The sequence below is a fragment of the Pelodiscus sinensis genome, chromosome 2 (genome assembly GCF_052426305.1).
Source record: "Pelodiscus sinensis isolate ZL-2025 chromosome 2, ASM5242630v1, whole genome shotgun sequence".
In the NCBI taxonomy this organism is placed as follows: Eukaryota; Metazoa; Chordata; order Testudines; family Trionychidae; genus Pelodiscus; species Pelodiscus sinensis.
Genome location: NC_143053.1, coordinates 191264246 through 191283004, shown reverse-complemented (window position 1 = coordinate 191283004; position 18759 = coordinate 191264246). Strand labels below are relative to the sequence as shown.

The 18759-nt window shown below is 47.1% G+C and overlaps 1 protein-coding gene across 2 annotated transcripts in view; it reads left to right on the top strand.

Annotated features, from left to right (window-relative positions):
- The window catches only part of RARB (retinoic acid receptor beta), a 543189-nt gene that overhangs the window by 13225 nt on the left and 511205 nt on the right, over positions 1 to 18759 (top strand). For both annotated transcript variants that reach the window (XM_075922032.2, XM_075922031.2), the window contains exon 2: positions 6524 to 6617. The gene's annotated coding sequence lies outside the window, so the exon portion shown is untranslated. The remainder of the gene's footprint in view (positions 1 to 6523; positions 6618 to 18759) is intronic.

Genomic DNA, 18759 nt, shown 5'->3' with positions numbered 1-18759 from the left:
CTGATTGCATTATAAATAGATGTTGTTCATCTGTGCAAAAGTCTTCATTATCAAGGGACCTGATCCTGGAGCCTTTTTCAGGATGTAAACTGTTCTTTCTTTTACATGGACTTCATAAGGGGGCGGGTGAATTGTAGTCCTATATTCTGGAAGATGCAGAACTTTCAATTTCCCTGCTCCCCCAAGCTGCCCTGCTGCATTGGCTCATTGAATGGGCCTGGCACAAAAAGGAGAGGAGGCTGCATCCCATACTGAAGTGCAGTGGGGATGCTCTTCCTGCCTGCATGGGAAATTTCCAAAGGAAAACTGATTCTTAGTGCTCTGTTGGAGGGCATGGGGGGAGGAGGAGAGAGGCTGAAGCTCTACACTGCCCTCAAAAAAGGGCATGTCTACACAGCAACATTATTTCAAAGTACGCGGGCATATACACAGCAGGCCCGTTATTTCGAAATAACAGGCGGCTTATTTTGGAATCTGTAACCCCCATTTTACGAGGCATAACGCCTATTCTGAAATAGGTATTTCAGAATAGGGCATGTGTAGACAGGGCAGCTGGGGTTATTTCAAAATAACTGCCCTCCAGCCCTTGCCACAGGTGTCCTGCTAGCCCCTCTGTCCACACTTAGCAAAACTCTACAGTATCCCTTCCCCTGCAGGCCTTAAAAGTGCAGCCTCAGAGGAAAGGGCTTGTGGCGCACGGCAGGTCCTGACATACCTGAGCTACAGAGCAGCTGCCTGCACAGCTGTCCCTGCTGACATGAGCCAAACCCGTGCTCCATCCAAGCCCTCCACGGCTGCAGCCAAGCAGGCAGCCAGTTCCCAGAACCTTGCCAGGGGACGAAACAGGTGCGCACCTCTGTGTTCTGGTGCAGAGATCCTCATTGAGGCCTGGGGTGAGGAGGCAAACCTCCAGGATCCCCACACCACATGCAAGAATGCTGATGTCTGTGGCTGGATGGCCAAGAGCTTGGGCACCAAGGGCCACATCCACACCCAGGAGCAGTGCTGATGAAGGTGAAGGAGATCAGGCAGGCCTATGCCAAGTCCAGGGAATGCAGCTCCTGCTCCAGGGCGACAACCCAGACCTGCCCTTACTATACAGAATTCCACTGCATCCTAGGGGGCAGATCAGTCTCTCCCCTGCTCCGGTAGTGGACTCAGAGCTGGAGATGTCCGTCATCACCCTGCTGGGGGGCAAAGACAGGGTATGTCTACACTACAATGTTAATTCGAACTAACTTAGTTCGAATTAGTTAATTCGAACTAAGCTAATTCGAACTAACGCATCCAGACTAAAAAACTAGTTCGAATTAGCGTTTTGCTAATTCGCACTAGCATGTCACATTAAGTGGACCCTGAACCGGGCTTAAGGATGGCCGGAAGCAGTGCCGGCAGGGCATCAGAAGAGGACTTAGAGCGTGGAGATGCTGTCTCAGGCTAGCCGAGGGCTGTGCTTAAAGGGTCCCGACCCCCACCCCGGACAGACAGTTCTCAGGGGTGCCCCGCTTGCAAAGCAGTCCTGGCTTGGATTGCCCGGACTACCCACACTGGGCACATCACTGCACTCGGCCATCAGCCCAGCTGCACTTGCCGCAGGCTGCCATCTGGGGAGAGGGGGCAATTGGGGGGGCTGCAGGAGAGCTTCCACCCCCAGAAGCCCGCAGAGCCAGCCCAGTCCTCCCCATCGGGGGCTCATGCCCCATTCCTCCCTCACCTCCTTCCACTTACCCTTCCCTAGCCCCTCTTCTTGATGTACAAAATAAAGATAACGTGTCTTCCAAAATGGAATCTGTCTTTATTGAACAAAACTGGGGGAGACTGGGAAAAGGAGATGAGAGGGGGAAGAGAGAGGCTGGGAGAGGGGAGGGCAACTAAAATGATCAGGGATTGGGAACAGGTCCCATATGAAGAGAGGCTAAAGAGACTGGGACTTTTCAGCTTAGAAAAGAGGAGATGGAGGGGGGACAGGATAGAGGTCTCTAAAAGCATGAGTGGTGTGGAGAGGGTGCATACAGAAAAGTTCTTCATTAGTTCCCATAAAGAAGGACTAGAGGACACCAAAGGAAAGGAATGGGTAGCAGGCTTCAAACTAATAACAGAAAGTTGTTCTTCACAAAGCAAAGAGTCAACCTGTGGAACTCCTTGCTGCAGGAGGTTGTGAAGGCTACAACTAGAACAGAATTTAAAGGGAAGTGAGATCAAGTCATGGAGGTTGGGTCCATGGAGTGCTATTCGCCAGGGGGTAGGAGTGGTGTCCCTGCCCAAGGTTTGTGGAAGGCTGGAGAGGGATGGCACGAGACAAATGGCTTGGTCACTGTCTTCGGTCCATCCCCTCCAGGGCCCCTAGGGTTGGCCGCTGTCGGCAGACAGGCTACTGGGCTAGATGGACCTTTGGTCTGACCCAGGACGGCCATTGTCAGCTCAGGGCTCAGGGTCGGGGGTCTCAGTGGACCCCCTTGATTCTCTTGCACACCTGCTCCTGGTTGGCCAGGCTGGGAGCTCTCCTGCCCTAGACGGCACTAGCCCAGGCGGGTGTCCGCCTCTTGCGGTCCCGGGCAAGCTCCCGGGAGCCGCCAGCCTGGTCCCGGGATGAGGGGGAGGGCTGGGGGGCATTGGGTGGGTGGCTCGATCCGTGCCAGATGCAGGGTCTGCTGGCTGGGTGCTGGCAGGCTTGCACCTGGCATGGGCACCGTAGCCAGCTCGTGCCTCTTTACGGGGTCCGGGGCCGGGAGGGGGGCAGACGAGTTTCCCTGGTGTTGGCCAGAGTGGCCACCAGGGAAACCTGGGGAGGGCTAGCCTCCCACTAGTACGAATTAAGGGGCTACACACCCCTTAATTCGAACTAGCTAGTTCGAACTAGGCTTAATCCTCGTAAAATGAGGTTTTCCTAGTTCGAACTAAGCGCTCCGCTAGTTCGATTTAAATTCGAACTAGCGGAGCGCTAGTGTAGCGCCTATTAAAGTTAATTCGAACTAACGTCTGTTAGTTCGAATTAACTTTGTAGTGTAGACATACCCACAGTGAGGAGGACGAGGAGGAGGACAAGGCCAGCAGTGTTACGATGCTCACCAGCCAGGAGGACTTGATCTCCCTGGAGCCAGTACCCCTCTCCCATGCCCTGGATGTCTCCCAGGCATCATCTGATGCTGTGGTAGGCCCATCAGGTGAGTGCCGTTAGTTTACATAGACACACCGGTGGAGTTGGCGGGCGGTGAGGGGCAGCTGCGTGCTCCTCACTTGGCCTTCTTGGCCTGGGGATCGTGCAGCAGCCTGTGCACATGAGAGCATGTGGAGCTCCAGTCCGGGTCACACAGCCCCAGAAGGCTGCACTAGAGGACCCTTGTGCTCTTGCCCACTGGGTGTTTGGAGAGGCCTCTCTTACTCTGGACAGCGGGGTGAGACACCCTCCCTCCACAAGCCACCACTGGAAGGAGGCTAGGGACATGGAGACACACACATTCTCACAGAGCAGTACCATGCACAGCACATAGGCGTGCCCACACTCTTAGGGCAGCATCCGCTCCCGGGGACAGTGCAACGAGGCGCAGCAGCATCTGCACCTCCCCCCAACACCCTGCCTCCCTTCCAGTGGGCAGGGATACAAGTCCTCCCTCTCTGGAATGCTGCCGCTGCCAGACCCGGCATGTGCATGGCACGGAGGGAAGCCCAGCCGCCCTATGGCCCCCTCCCACCCGCAGGATCCTGGTCTGGCAGCACCTTCCCATGCCTGCTTGTTCTGAGGATGTGGGCGTAGTGAGGCTCTCCCTTGGAAATCTGTGCCCCGGCAGGCAAGGGCCCACTGTCTAGGCCACAGATGGCCTTTCTCCAAGCACATTGCCTTCGTCTGACCTGAGACCTTTCAGTGTCGGCTCAGAGATGAGGGCTGGGCTTCAGGCACAGTGTCTCCGGGGATGTCTGTCCTTCTCCTTATTCTACACAGCTGGACCAGCTGCAAGAAGGGAGCAGTTGACACCTCCCGTACCAGCCTCCTGACCCTGTGTGACCCGTCGGTGCAGGAGACCACAGGAGGCCCTGCAGAGGGAGCATATTGCTGCCATGCAAGCCCTGAAGCTCTCCATGGACCAGCCTGACCAGAGACTGAAGGAGAGCCTCCAGCTGCGCTGAGATACCTGACAGGAGCTGCTGGCGCAGGGCTGGACCATCTGCGCAGCTCTCCAAGCAGGCATTGCCAGCATGGTGCCTTCTCCTGCTGACACTCCTGCCCCAGCTCCTGCCACTCTTGCTTCTCCTCCTCCCCTCCCCCATGGCTGCTGAGGGCACCGCACATGAAGCAATGAGACCAACCCAGGTGGGCGCCACTCCCAGCCTCAGCCCTGAGCCTCTCCTCCCCCTTCCAACTCCCTCCTCCTCCCTCCCAGGTTCTTTCCCCAGCCCCTCCTCAGTTATATTTACCCCAAATAAAAACCAAAGACTTTTTTCTGGGAAAAAAGTGTAGTTTATTGTCTCTGCGGGGGAGGAAGGGAGGGCAGTGGAAGGGAGGGGTGTGGGAGGAAAGGCAGAGAAGAGTGATGCACAGGCTCCTGGTGGGGAGGCCTTGGAGAGAGTGTCACTGGGGTCCTTGTGTGAAACTGTCCCTCAGGATCTCCTGGATGTGCATAGCCCCCTGATGGGCCTGCTGGATAGCAGCCATGCAGGGCTGCTCAAAGGCCCTGTGGATCTGGTCAGCCTCTGCCCCCTGACCCTGGCAGGAACATTGCCCCCTTGCTTTCACAAATATTGTGAAGGAAAGAGCACGCTGCCACCACTTGGGGGATGTTCCGCTCCCTGACATCCAGGCAGCTGCAGAGGCAGCGGAACCTCCCCATAATTGCTCAAAGGTGCCCTCCACCACAGTGCGGGCCCTGCTGAGCGTGGCATTGAAGCATCCCTTGCTTTGGTCCAGGTGTCCAGGGTAGGGCTTCATTAGTCAGGGGAGGAAAGGGTATGCTGTGTCCCCCACAACACAGACTGGTATGTCCATGTTCCCCTGACGGTGCAATCGGGGAAAAAGGTGCTGGCGTGCCGCTTCTGAAAGAGGCTGGAGTTGCGGAAGACACGTGCATTTTGCACCTTCCCCCACCATCTGACGTAGGTGTCTGCCGGTGATGGTCCACGACAGCCTGCAGGACTATCAGAAAGTACCCCTTGCAGGTGATGTATTCAGATGCCCAGTGGTCAGGAGCCTGGATGGGGATTTGGGTGCCATCAATAGCACTCCCCCTGCAGTTGGGGAAGCCCAGAATGGCAAAGCTGGCGATGATGGGGTTCACATCGCCCATGTTGATGACCGCATCACCTGTAGAAGGAGTCAAACAAACAATCAGAGAATCACAGGGTTGCCAGGGCCCTTGGGAGGTCCACAAGCCCCCTTCCTTTCCCTCCACACAGCAGGAGCAACCTCCCACTTACTCCATCCCGTCAGGGCTTTATGAAGGCAGGAGTGAAAAATCTCTTGGGGAGGGAGCTTCCATCACCACCACCCCCTTCCTCGGGGAACCATATTTCAGAAGTTTACCACCCTCCTAGGATGATAGCACAGGCGTGCCATACCTACATGACCACGGCCCTGACCGTCAGTCTCCCTATGCTGAACTGGTTCCTGACAGATTGGTAGCTGTCCGGCATGGCGAGCTTCCAGATTGCAATGGCTTCCCATTTCTGGAGGGGGAAGGCAGGTCTCGTGGGTGTCCTGTTGCTGGAGGGCAGGGGCACACACAGCTCCAGAAAGGTGTCCTTCTGCATGCGGAAATTCTGGCTCTGTGGCTGCCGTGCCTGGCTGGGGCTACCTGCTGCTGCTGAGCTGGGACAGGGCTTCACGGAGATGGGGCTTGCTGGTTCCAGGGCTGCCCTGCTTGGCCAGCGCTCCTCGATGATGTGGCTTCTCAGCTGCCCCGCTGCTGCTGTGCCGGGACGGGGCTCTGCAAGGACGGGGCTTGCTGGTCCTGTTGCTGCCCTACCTGGCTGGGGTTCTTTGGGGACAGGGCTCCTCTCCGCTGGACTCCCTGATTGGCTCGCATTCCCAGGTTCTGGGGCTCTCTGGTCCAGCAACTTCTGTGATCCTGTCAGACCACAGATGTCGTTGGACCAGAGAGTCACGGATTTAAGAGGTTCAACATGTAGTCCAGTTGACCTATTTGTTGGCTGAGTCAAGAAAGCAACGGTGCATCCATTTATGTTTTTTAACTTTATTTTTTAGAAGATTGAAATTCTTTTGTATTCTTGATTCTGCTGACAGGACCTTGGAATCCCCCCCACAGCTGTGGGGAAACTTGCATATGTTAATGTAGATTTTGATTCATGTGCTATTATTTCCTGTGGAGTCCACATACAGCAGCTATTCTTCTAGCCTGTTCCTGTCAAAGCTGTGAAGGTGGATTTGCCTCAAAACTTATAGAAAGGATTCTGTGGGGTCAGGAAGGAGAGGGGAGGAAAAAGATATACGAGTACTGTGGATGTGTTAGAAGTTACTAAAATCTCTGCCGTATGCTGAAGCTCTTATTTTAACAATTCTTTTGTTTTCCAGGATTTTAAACTCTCCCAGGTACAAGAAATTAACTCCAGAGTCAAAATCCCAGTGACTTGCTTCCAGTTCCAAGGTGCAAAGGTACAGTTAAGAGGTAAGTTAAGATTTATTTTCAAAATCCGTGGAATTAATTAATTAATTGATAATCGGTGCCATGTCCTTTGCAAGGCAGTCCTTCGTACATTTCCTCCTGTAGAGTCATTTTATCCATGACAGCAGGCTGTCAGACCGTAAGACATGGACATCTGAAAGAGTGGATTTGTTTTGAAGATGTAGCAAAAAGTTAAAAAAAAGAGCGCTGCATAGGGAAAGCACCAATCCAGACTGAATCAGCTGAGGTGTCTGAAAGCAAAAGGTGCCTTACTGTCCCCTGTAAAATATTATATTTTGAATATCAATAGGGTATAGTTGCACTATAGGTTGATCAATGTGCTTTTTTCCTACAGATAAAAGTAAGCTTGGAATAGCTACAGCTTTAGCAACAGGTAATGTCACTGGGAATATGGGAAACTTTTCTGAATTTAGAAATTAAAAAGTATCAGCAAGAATGCCTCCTGTTTCTTATTACACACGAAGGGCAACTTTCTATTGCTGGTGCAGAATCTAGTGACCTTCACCATGATTGGAATGGTCAGAATCTTCCCCTCACCCCAACTCAGATCTAGTGCACGGAACAGTCTGCTACTCTGTAGTTGTTCTCCACAGCCTCTGAGCTGTGGAAGCAGCTGTAGTTCTCTCCTGACCCCCCTCCTCCCACACATGGGTTTTACCTAATGAAACAGTGTAGTTTGTAGACACATAGGCCACCATCTTTGCCACTTCTGTTTGCCATCCATGAAGCTTTATGATGGGAATGGGCCCAGGAAGTCCCTTTTTATGGGCTGTCTATATAAACTGTTTTAATTCTGCCACCCTATGAGCAGGTGTGGGCAATAATTTTTGAGTGGGGGCCACTTCAAAATTTTTTGAAGTAGTTGCTGGTTGCCCCCGAAGGGGCGGGGCCTTGGGCAAAAGGGGCGGAGCCTCTAAAAAGCAGCATTTAAAGGACATGCGCCTCCCCTGTGGCTCCCAGACATCATGTTACCAGGGGCCGGGAGCTGCAAGCCCTTTCAGTTCCTGCTATTTAAAGGGCTCACTGCTCCCGACCTTGCTGCTAATGGGTTGCCTGGGAGCTGGGGACATGCAAGCTCTTTCCAGTGCTTCTGTTTAAAGGACTTGTGCCTTCCCCTGGGGCTGTTGCGTGATATCCACCATGGGGAAGTTTGAACCACTTAAATAGAAGCAGTTGAAAGGGCTCCCAGGCAACACGCTAAGGGGCGGGGCTTGGAACAGCCATGTGGGCTGGTTCAAAGCCCTAGGCAGGCCGGATCCAACCCACTGCCTTTGAAACTCTCCTGACAATGTAGTTGTGGTCAGAGAGCAGAATATCATACGCCCTAGATATCATCTATATTGGTGTTTTGATGCTTGGTGAGAAGAACAGGGTAGGGAGCCTCCTTTTTCTTGCACCAGAAGGCAGGAAGGATTTCTGGGAGCTGGGAAGTGGGCTTGGCTACTGTGTTAACTCAGGCAACACATCTCTATGAGAGAATGGTCTAGGGTGAAGAGGTACATCCAGTCCTCCAGGCTGCCTGGTAAATGTTGTGTGTTCAGCAGAGTGTTCCAGCTGGCAGTGGTAACAGAACACGTTCTGATCTTGCTCATGCTATCCCAGACATGCTTCCTGCTCTGTGCTTTTGGCAACTTTGCATTAGCTGTGTCTCAAGTGCCAGTTGCATGCCCTCTTTTCTTTCACATAAGTATGTCCCATAAGGGTGTGATTTAGCCTAAGTAAAAATGAAGTAGTTTTACATGCCTCTATTTTTCTGCTAGATCAGATAACATATGGACAGGAATAGATCTCTCGCTTTTAAAATCAAAGTCTTCCTGAAACATTTTTGATGTTATTTCCACACTGAAAAAAAAGGGTATTTGATAATGGTGTGCATATGTACTGTATAAGAAGTGGGACCTAAATTCTGAATCCTTGGGTTTTGTGGCCTACTAGTAGAAATTCTGTGACAGCTTCAGTCAGTGATATTGAAAAATTGAGGCTTTATTCCATTAAATTTGAAACTGAATAATACTGTTAGTAACAGAGCTGGAGAGTCTTTTTTATATTCATTTTATTTTACGCTCTACCCAGAATTTCAGTTTTTGGTGTGCCATAGAATCCTTTGAAACATGCCAAACTATACTGTAGCAGGTGTCAAGTTGGGAAGTGTGAGAGTTCTGCAGGTGGGGAGGCATGGTATCAAAACACATCTGAAAAATAACCTGCAATGAAATAGTTATTGTATTAACTAATGTCGTGTATGAAGTGTTATTATCATCATATCAGTCCCAGGATATAAGAGAGACAAGGTGAGGGAAGTAATATCTTTTATTGGACAAACTTCTGATGATGGAAAACAAATTTTGAGCTACTCAAAGCTTTTCAGATCTGAAAAATTGTCCAGACCTAAGGAAGAATTCTGTGTAGTTCAAAAGCTTCTCTCTTCCATCAACAGAAGTTGGTCCAATAAAATACATTATCTTCCAACCTTTATATACAATGTCCATCTTTACGTTTCTATATCCCTTAATAATGAAGGGGGCAAGTCATGCTTGTGATTTAGTTTTTTAGGTGTTCAGCAAACTCAGGAAGACAATGCAGCATCCTTGTATGCTCTGTTTTTATTGTAAAGGTTATTTTCACAACTGTAAAGGTTAGAATAGCAAAACTTTCTAATTTTTATAATTATGTGATAGCTTATGTTTGGTGCCAAGGCATGAATTCCACAGCCATAGAATCATAGAGCATATGGGCTGGTCATGTGCTTCATTTTTAGGATTTTCTAGTGATGCACATTAATTATAAAAGGCTGGTATTAAGAAAAACCCTTTTAGTTATGCGATGAAAGCCAGTTTAAAAGCCAAAACAGATTTGTTTTTAAGGTTTGTGGGATTCTGCATAAGTTTTTGCAGGGGAAAACTTGAGAAGTTTTTATTGAATCTAGTCCTAAAATATCAACAAATGTTAAGCTCATTTTAGTGGTTTATAAAAGTACTCACATGATTAACCTGCTAATTTAAAACTCTTCAGTTTCGTCTGCAAACAATCATCCTCTTTCAGTTTCCTGTTTTCTCACAAACTGTCAAACTGTCTGGCCTTCATGAAAGGCTACAATAAAATCAATGCTGCATTTATTGAATAGATGTTTACTTATCACATGTGGTCATTTAGAATCAAATATTACAAATGAGCATAGCTGGATCCTTGGAAATGGTCAGTGAGCTGTAACACATTGGATCCAAATTCTCAAGAATCTTAAATAATCGAAACCCAATGCTTTGTTTTTTGTTTTTTGTTTTTTTACAGCCAATAGCAGTAAAAATATAAATAAGCCAAGAGAAATTTTCAGCACTAGAATGACAATAACATAGTTTTTGAGTTCAAGTGACAGTAGGCCAGATACTCAACAGTGTTAGGGCACTTAAGTCTCATTGAAGTCAGTGGGAGTTATGTGCCCAAATATCTTTGAGGACCAGGGCCATTGTCACTAACACAGATTTACATAGTTTGGTGTAGCTACATAAAATATAAAGGGAGGTATAAGAGACTCCTGTACAGGTGGGATCTCTTTGGTCCAGTGTCCTGGCTCTTTTGAATGGAGATTGCCTCTCTCCTAGAGCTGGAAGGGACCTTGAAAGGTCATTGAGTCCAGTCCCCTGCCTTCACAGCAAGGCCAAGTACCATCCCTGACAGATTTTTACCCCAAATGGCCTCCTCAAGGATTCAACTCACAGCTCTGGGTTTAGCAGGCTAGTGCACAAACCACTGAGCTATCCCTCCCCCCGTACAAAGCACATGCGATCTTTTATAGGGTAAAAGGCTATATGCCACATTTATTGAGACTACAACAGTTAGCATATGCTTTTCAGTCATCCCCTACCCTCCCCTCCCCCCGCCCACACATACCATGCACACAGTCCTACCAGTTGATGTTATAGTTACCAGTCCAGAGTCTGGATCAGTCTAGTGGCCAGCCAGATTGAGCGCAGAGGGGAGCCGGGATTTGTCAGTCATGATCTGATGCTCTTGGAGTTGGTGGCAAGACGAACCCAAAGTCCCATGACAAAATATCCTGCCTTTATAGTCCCTTTTCCCTGTTGAAGTCTATGGATTTTGCTGTGTCAGTTTGTGACCAGTTACTCCTTAATAGGTGTTATCTTTTGATGTTAACATTCCAAAACGCCTCTGAGAGGGTCATTCTGTCTTGGATTGATTTAATCAATTGTCTTTAGGGGTGCCAGCCTTCACCTTAGGGTCCTCAATCTGCCCTTCCATGGATGCGCGTTGATGGTTTTCTGGAACTGATACATCCCGTTAAATTTCTTCGCCCCTCCTCTCTTGACCATCTCGCCTTCACACCTTATCTTTTTCTGATGCATACGTTCCTCATTCACACAACAGTCTTTTACAGAGACCTTCAAAGGTATACAAACAGCCGTGTTTTATATTGAGCAATAAAAAGCATTGTAAATTAAACCCTACTAAATCTTGTAATCCGAACAGTTCACATTGTGGCCCAGGCGTTCAACATTCCACTAATCTCATTAACATGGACACAAGACAAGAACCTGTCTCTTATTAAACCTGAAAACAAAGAAATGTATATTTAACTAAAGGGCCTAATGGATACAAGATCCTGCCTTAACATCCGTACAGACGCTAACAGTCTGTCAGATGCGTTTCTACCAATGCCCCAGAGGGTCACAAATTAAAAGGGTGACTGGCAGGATGTAATTAAGTCATACATTACTACATTATTAAACCTTCTTTTACAAATATAAAGTCTCACTCCTACATGAGGACTTGAGTAGTCTCAAACCATGGAGTTTGCTAGACTAGGGGAGGTCAAGGCTTCCCTCCCAGCTGTTGGCCCTGCTCCTGGGTGCCAGCCCTGACCACTGGGCTCTGCTCAGGGCCCTGGCCGGGGCTGCTGTCCTTGCTGCCAGGGCTGTGCTTCTAGGTGTCAGTCCAGGCTCTGCTCCCAGTCACCGGCCCTGCTGCCTTCAACCACCAGCCTGGGCTAAGCTCCCCACTGCCAGCCCAGCCCTGAACTTGGCCAGCTGGGATTGTCTGGAACAGCAATATCCATGGCCTGGCAGGATCATAGATGTTGCCAAACCAGAGGTTCCTGTAATTTAGAGGTTCAACCTGTGCTTAGATTGCCTAACTCTGTTATGAAGGATTCTTGTGATCTTTTGATGAAGTCTCCTCTCTTTATTGTTTGCAGCAGTTCTTGATATTTGGCGTAGGCATAGGGCATGTCTGGCTACAAAGATGCTTTTTCTTTGTCAAATGAAGATCCGCTGAGATTTAGCAAGATATAAAAAGTTTAAAAATCACCATTTCTTCCTTTGACGTGTGTTCTTTAGGAACATTTTGATAGCTGCATAAAGTTACTGACCATTCCAAAGCTGAGGTCACACTGCTGCTAAAATAGTAGAAACTGTACTAGGTGTAATGTGCCAAGCATATGGTCTCATTTACTACTTCTCTCTCCCAAAGCAGCACCCCACACCTAGGAGTTTGTGGTGGTGCTGTAAGAGAGAAAAGTGGGCTGCTCTAGGTTTCCCTGACTGTTGCCTAGCCTAGCACTTGAACTCAACTATTTATCTTTCCTTCTGGTAAGTGGTCTTCTCTTGTTGGTAGCTGATATTGCTAGTGTGTTTGTAGAGGTAGGACTTGTTCTGTGTTGTGGGTTCAAATGATGAAATTAGCAAGGGGGTGTTGTCACAGTTGTACATGGTATAGTTTGTTTTGTTTACCATGTTCTGTGAAACAATCTACCAAATTCACGCAAAACAACATTTAAAAATATTATTTACTTGGCATAGTCACACACTCAATAATTAAGAAGTGTCAGATTTATGATTGCCTGGACAATTCTACTCCCAGGTGTATTACAATGCAGTCATCTTAATTATGTAATTCCATGCTATTGTTTCTACAGAATTTGTGCTGCATTTGTTGCATGAGATGGTTGCATAAAGTAGCAGAATTAAGATTGCACAGGCAACCGTAAATCTGATGTTTCCTAACATTCTATTGATTGAACTTGCAACCTAAATAATTTCTAATGTAGTGATTTGTGTGCAAGATGATTATGTAATTAATAAACAGCAAGATGTCTTGTATAAGTGTGTGTGAGAGAGAGATTGGTGTTAATCCTCAGAAATTTGCATATAAGTCAATACAGGTTGAACCTCCTAAATCCAGGACTCTTTGGTTTGGCAACATCTGTGGTCCAGTAGAATCATGGATGTTGCTAGACTAGAGAGCCCTGGTACCCAGGAGTGCGAGCCAGTTGGGAGTCCAGCAGCGGAAGAGCCTCACCATCGGGACTGGCGAGCCGCATCCCGAGGAGCCCTGGCTGTGTGCGGCACAGTGGGGCAGCCGTGGTGTCCAAACCTGGTGTGGTACAGCAGGGCAGCCACAGAGCCCCAACCCATCATGGCAGCAGCAGGGCAGCCGTGGAGCCCTGTCCATTGGAAACCCCAGCTGGGTGTGGCAGCAGCGGGGCAGCCACAGAACCCCAGACAAGCATAGTAGCAGCCAGGCAGCCATGGAGCTCCGACCCAGCAGGGCAGCCACGAAGATCCATTCCCAGAAAGCCCCAGCCAGCTGGCAGAAGCGGGCCACAGCCAAGCCCCAATTCTTGTAGCAGCAGGGCTGGAGCAGAGCCAGCAGGAGGGAGGGCAGTGTCCTGGGAGGCAGGTGGCAGGGGACCTCCCCTGATCCGGAAAATGGTTCTGAGGGTGCTGGACCAGGGAGGTCCAACCTGTGGTAATGTGTTCTAGGCAGTTATATTGAACTGCTTTTTAAAAAAACAAACAAACAATGAATAGTTCTGTGGCACCTTAGAAACTAACAAAAATATATATAGTATCATGAGCTTTTGTGGGTAAAACTCTACCGATGAAGTGGGTATTACCCACGAAAGCTCATAATCCTATATACTTTTGTTAGTCTCTCAGCCCTGGTCTACACTAGGGAGTTATTTCAAAATAACAGACTGTTTATTTCAAAATCTGTACTCCTGCTTTCATTGGGGAATAATCTTATTTCAAAATAGTTATTAAGTTATTAAGTTCTCAGCTTTCACTGCTTGCTTGCCTACCTCGATGATGGACAGCAAAGCATTTTGTCTCTGTGTGCTCTGGTTGCCCTCACTCGGGACACCACAGCACTCTGCAACATGGAGCCAGAACTGCCCCTGGGCACTCTGGTGTTTTTTTTGGACATGTTGCTACAAACCTGGCTGCACTTTCTGAAGGCTGCTATCCAGGAGGTCCATCGGGGGCTGTCAGTATCCAGGAGGCCCTGCAGAAGAGCTTCCACCCTGAGGAGCACTCAGAGCCTCCCTGGTCTGCCCCACTGGGGGCTTGTGCCTCATTCCTCCCTCACGTCCTTCCACTTACCCCTCCCTAATCCCCGTTCCTGATGTCAAATAAAATACATGTATTTTCATGAACACAAACTCTCTTTATTTAATAAAACTGGGGGGGAATGAAACTCATTTTTCGAGGAATACAGGATCTGTCAAAAAAGGGTTTATTTTCAACAGATCTGTGTCTAGACTGCCATTTTTTTTTCGAAAAAACTCAGTTTAGAAAAAAGCGGCAGCCATGTTTATGCTAATGAAGCTCTGGATATTTAAATCTCTGCTTCATTAGCAATTTTGATTAGCTTAATCTACATCTCTCTGTTGACGGATGCAGTCTAGACGTAGCCTTTGTGTGGTCACAGCCTCCTGGTCAGTGATTGGGGTGGGGAAAGGGCCAAAGTAATGTTAACAAACATACATATTTAACTTTTCACAGAAACAGATTTACTAGCTAGGAAGTCTAAAAAAAGCAACCAAAATCAACAAAAAAGACTCCTCTTTGCAGAGCCGTAAGATCCTATGAGCAGAATTAGGAAATCCACTCCTTGCAGGACAGTGGATTTGCTCCTCTTTGCAGAGCTGTAAAATCCTATGAGCAGAATTAGGAAATCCACTCCTTGCAGGACAGTGAGGCCTAGTGGTCAAAGTCAGTAATTTAGCTCCTGTCCACAGGATAGTAAGACCTAGCAACTTGAGTCAATAAATTCAGCCCTGTCAGCAGGGCAGTAACATCTGATGGCCACTGCCAGACACGGAGGGAGGAGTTTCACCGCAGCAGATTGATTTGTGACCTCCCTCTCCACCACACTCTTGCTCAGGGCCCTGTTAGTGGCCATAGTGCAGGCCAGCGAGTCAGTGGGGAAAGGCTCTGACTGAAACATGCTGACTCAAGGCTTTGTCACTCTCACCAGTCTATCATCGGAGTCCCCTGGGCTGCTTCCTGCCATCATCCCTGCAGCTGTGGTCTGGACATACCTGTTATCTCTAGGTTCTTTCGTCTGCTCATCTTGTGCCATCTTCACACCCTGCATGGCCTCCGGGATTGTCTTGGCATCTGCTTGGACTATGGCATCTCTAGCTTCCATGATTCTGGGCTCTCGCTGAGCCTTGGCTGGAGCAGGTGACTTACATCCTTCTTCCATGGCAGTCAGCCCCAACCGAGCCACGCTGTTCTCATTTATACTGGTACACTGAGAGCATGCCCCATAGGTTGAAAGGAGTGTGGCTTCCTCATCTCACAATGTATCCCCTTTGCGTCCAGTGTGGGGTGAGTGTGCCCTGTCACGCGGTGTTTTCAAGAAGTCCAAATACTGGACTGTAGAAACTCAGATGGCATTGCATTTTGTTTCTCTGTGGTGTTTATTTTCTTGACTTAATCATGGCTCAGATTGGGCAGGAACACCCATTGCCTTTAAGTCATAATCCAAAATATGGATTTCCAGACTCACTGCCTGAACAGAGCACACAGATTTAAGTAAATCATATCAAAGCCTCCTCATACAAGGTAAATATTTAACTATCTCATCCCCAGAACTGTATATCAAATTGCTTGAACTGTAGTTTAACAGGATGGGGAAAATCAATTAAAATTTTTAAAAATTGATATTTTAATTTAAATTAAATACATGTTTATTTTAAAAATTAGATAATGTATAATTAAATTAGGAATTATGGCAACCTATATTAAGACCTACATTTATTATAATGAAGGCTCTACTTAATTCCATGATATTACGGAGCCCATGATATTAGACTTTCACAGCAATTTTGACTGCAGGAGCCCTGCCTTGTGTGGAGCTGACAGTCAGAGCCCCGACTGTCAGCCCTGGGCAGTTACTGTCTACCCCAGGCATCTGACAGGAGTCTTCACTATTAGCCCAGGGCTCCTATGCTCAGCCCTGGGTGTCCGACAGCTGAAATCATGGAAAAGTTGTAATGGACTTTAATACTGCAGATAATAAGGTCTATTATGACTTTTCTGCAATTTCCCATGGCTTGGGAGACTGATATTGGGAAACAGATTGATTGGCACTTGAAAAAGAAGGAAAAAAGATTGTTTTCCTGTTTTAACTATAACTAAAAATGAGGCATGGGATAGTGAAAGGACACTGTGATCAGAAACAATCAGTTCACTTAATTAATTACTGATAATAAATACTTTAATAATTTAATAATTGGTTAATTTTAAATGCAAAACATGTTTTTGAAAACGTTTTCATAAAAAGCACATTTAAGGTAGTTTTATCTAACTAATAAAAACAATGTTAGAACTCTGTTTTTAGTGAGTTTTAAATTGATTTCTGGACTTTATCCAAATGCCCTTGAGACTAAATTTAAAAAAATGTGTCATTCACTATTTTGTAATATAAACATGAAACAATTAAGAACCTGAATAAATGTATATTAAGATATATAATCATTTAAATAGCTGTGTACAGATAGCATATCCTCCTAGTTAGCAAAAATAAATTCCAAATTCAGTAGAAAAAGGAAATTTAAGTTGCTAACTAACATGTTTTAATGGTTTACAAACACTGATAATCTTTTTTTAGGAAAATAACTAAATCAAGGCTTCCTGCTTGCTGGTTATTAAAATTGGTGATTTAAATCAATCCACCCTGTTCAACAATTTATTTAATCGGTACAGTGGATAATTTCTTCGTTCTCATCTCCTTAGGGGATTCTATATTTGCCACTCCAACAATATTTATGGTCAAGACATATTTTTTCCTTGTTTGCTGTCTCTCTGACCCCTTGCTCTCTGTTTTTTTTCTTAGTGTGCCAGTCCTTTTGAGTTATGCACCAGCGCTTCATTTGTATATAATGAAAAAGAAACACCCTTAAAGAAAACCTAATAACTTCAGGAGTTGACTCAGTAAATGCTGAGCGAAGGAGTCAGTTTTCCCTCTGAATTAATAATCAATTCAACATTATGCTTTTATTGTTACTATTGCACATATTTATAGTGTATCTGAACACCCATGCAAGGCTTGGAACAGTAGGTGATTTTAATAAGAGAAATTAACACAATGTTAATGTATTGCTTTAGAGTTCTAATTAGATCTGTGGGGAAGGCCTGGACAAAGGGTCTTTGCACTTTTTCCTATGCTATGTCTAGACTGCGAACTTCTTTTGAAAGAAGATTTCGGAGAGATCTTCTGGAAAAGCTTATTTCGAAATATAGCATCCACACAGCAAAGCACCAGGAAAAAGCGAAGTGCTTTTTTGAAAGATAGCGTCCACATTGATTGGACGCTATCTCACATTTAAGTTGTGATTAGTATGGATGGAGTGGCCACCAGGGCACCTGTGTTATTTCCTGGAGGCCTCTTCTTTTGAAAGAACTCCCTCTTCTATGTCCGCACTCACCTTTTTCTGAAAAAGCTTTTTCGTCAAAAGGCTTCTTCCTCGTAGAAAGAGGTTTACCACTGTTGGAAAACCCCTCTGTTCTTTCAACTTTCTGTCGAAAGAATGCTGTGTAGACATAGCCTAGCTGTTTTGGGCTTTGGATGATGTACTAGGTACCTTTAAATTTCACCTAGCAATTGATTGTCTGCCTGTAAAGGAAATAGAGCACAGGATCTCATGAAAATGGCTGCATTTTGAACCAGCCACTGTTTCTGGGTGGATTTCACACATGAAGTCCCAAGTAGAACTTTGTGCAGTCATCCATTTGAGAAATTATATTGAAGCATGTAGGATCAAAGTGGGTTTTGCGTTTGATGGGAAATGTGCAGATTCTTTTCTAGATAACAAATGGTCTGATAGCACTTTATAGACTAACAAAACATGTAGATGGTATCATGAGCTTTCGTGGGCACAGCCCACTTCTTCAGATGACCAGACTGGTCATCTAAAGAAGTAGACTGTGCCCACGAAAGCTCATGATACCATCTACATGTTTTGTTAGTCTATAACAGTGGTCTCCAACCTTTTTACACCCAAGATCACTTTTTAAATGTCAGGACAAGTCAAGATCTACCCCATCCCTTCCCCAAGACTCCACCCCTTCCTTGAGGACCTGCCTTCTCTGTTCCCTTCTCTCCATCACTTGCTATCTCTGGCCTTTATACACTCTCAGGGTATGGCTACACTGCCGCTTTTATCCGATCCTTCTGTTGGAAGAAATTTTTCCAACATTCGGCCCATCTAGACTGAGCCAAATGTCGGAAAAACCCCTTCTTTTGGAAGCCCCCTCATTCCTTGTGGAACTAGGAATACAGGGGCTGCCAAAAGAGTGTTTGCCAGAAAAATTCCTGCAGTTTCACTGTGTTGAGACAGGAGGTGCAGGCTCTGGGGTGGGAATGAGGGATTTAGGTGTGGGAAAGGGTGAGAGGTGCAAGCTCTGGGAGGGAATTTGGATGCAGGAGGATGTGGAGAAGGGGATGCTGGCTCAAGGAGGTGGCTCCAGGCTGGGGAGAGTTGGACTCAGGTGGAGGGTTCGGGTGCTGAGCAAGCCACAGGCTTGTGACTGTGAGGGTGCAGGAGTTTGGGTTGGGGTGTGTGAAGGGCTCAGGGCAGGGAGATTGGAAGTATGATGGGCTCAGGACACAGATTTGCAGTGTGTGAATGGTGCAAGTGTGTTGTGGGAGATGACTGAGGATGTGGGGGTGCAGGAGTTTGGGGATGTGAGAGGCTCAGGACAGGTGCTGAATTGGTATCCCTGGAGTTGTTTGTTCATAAAACAGCTACAGCAGTGGCAGGCTTCCTTTTGCTGAGCTGGAGCAATCAACTTTAGGGAACTGACCTTTCTCCCTCTCT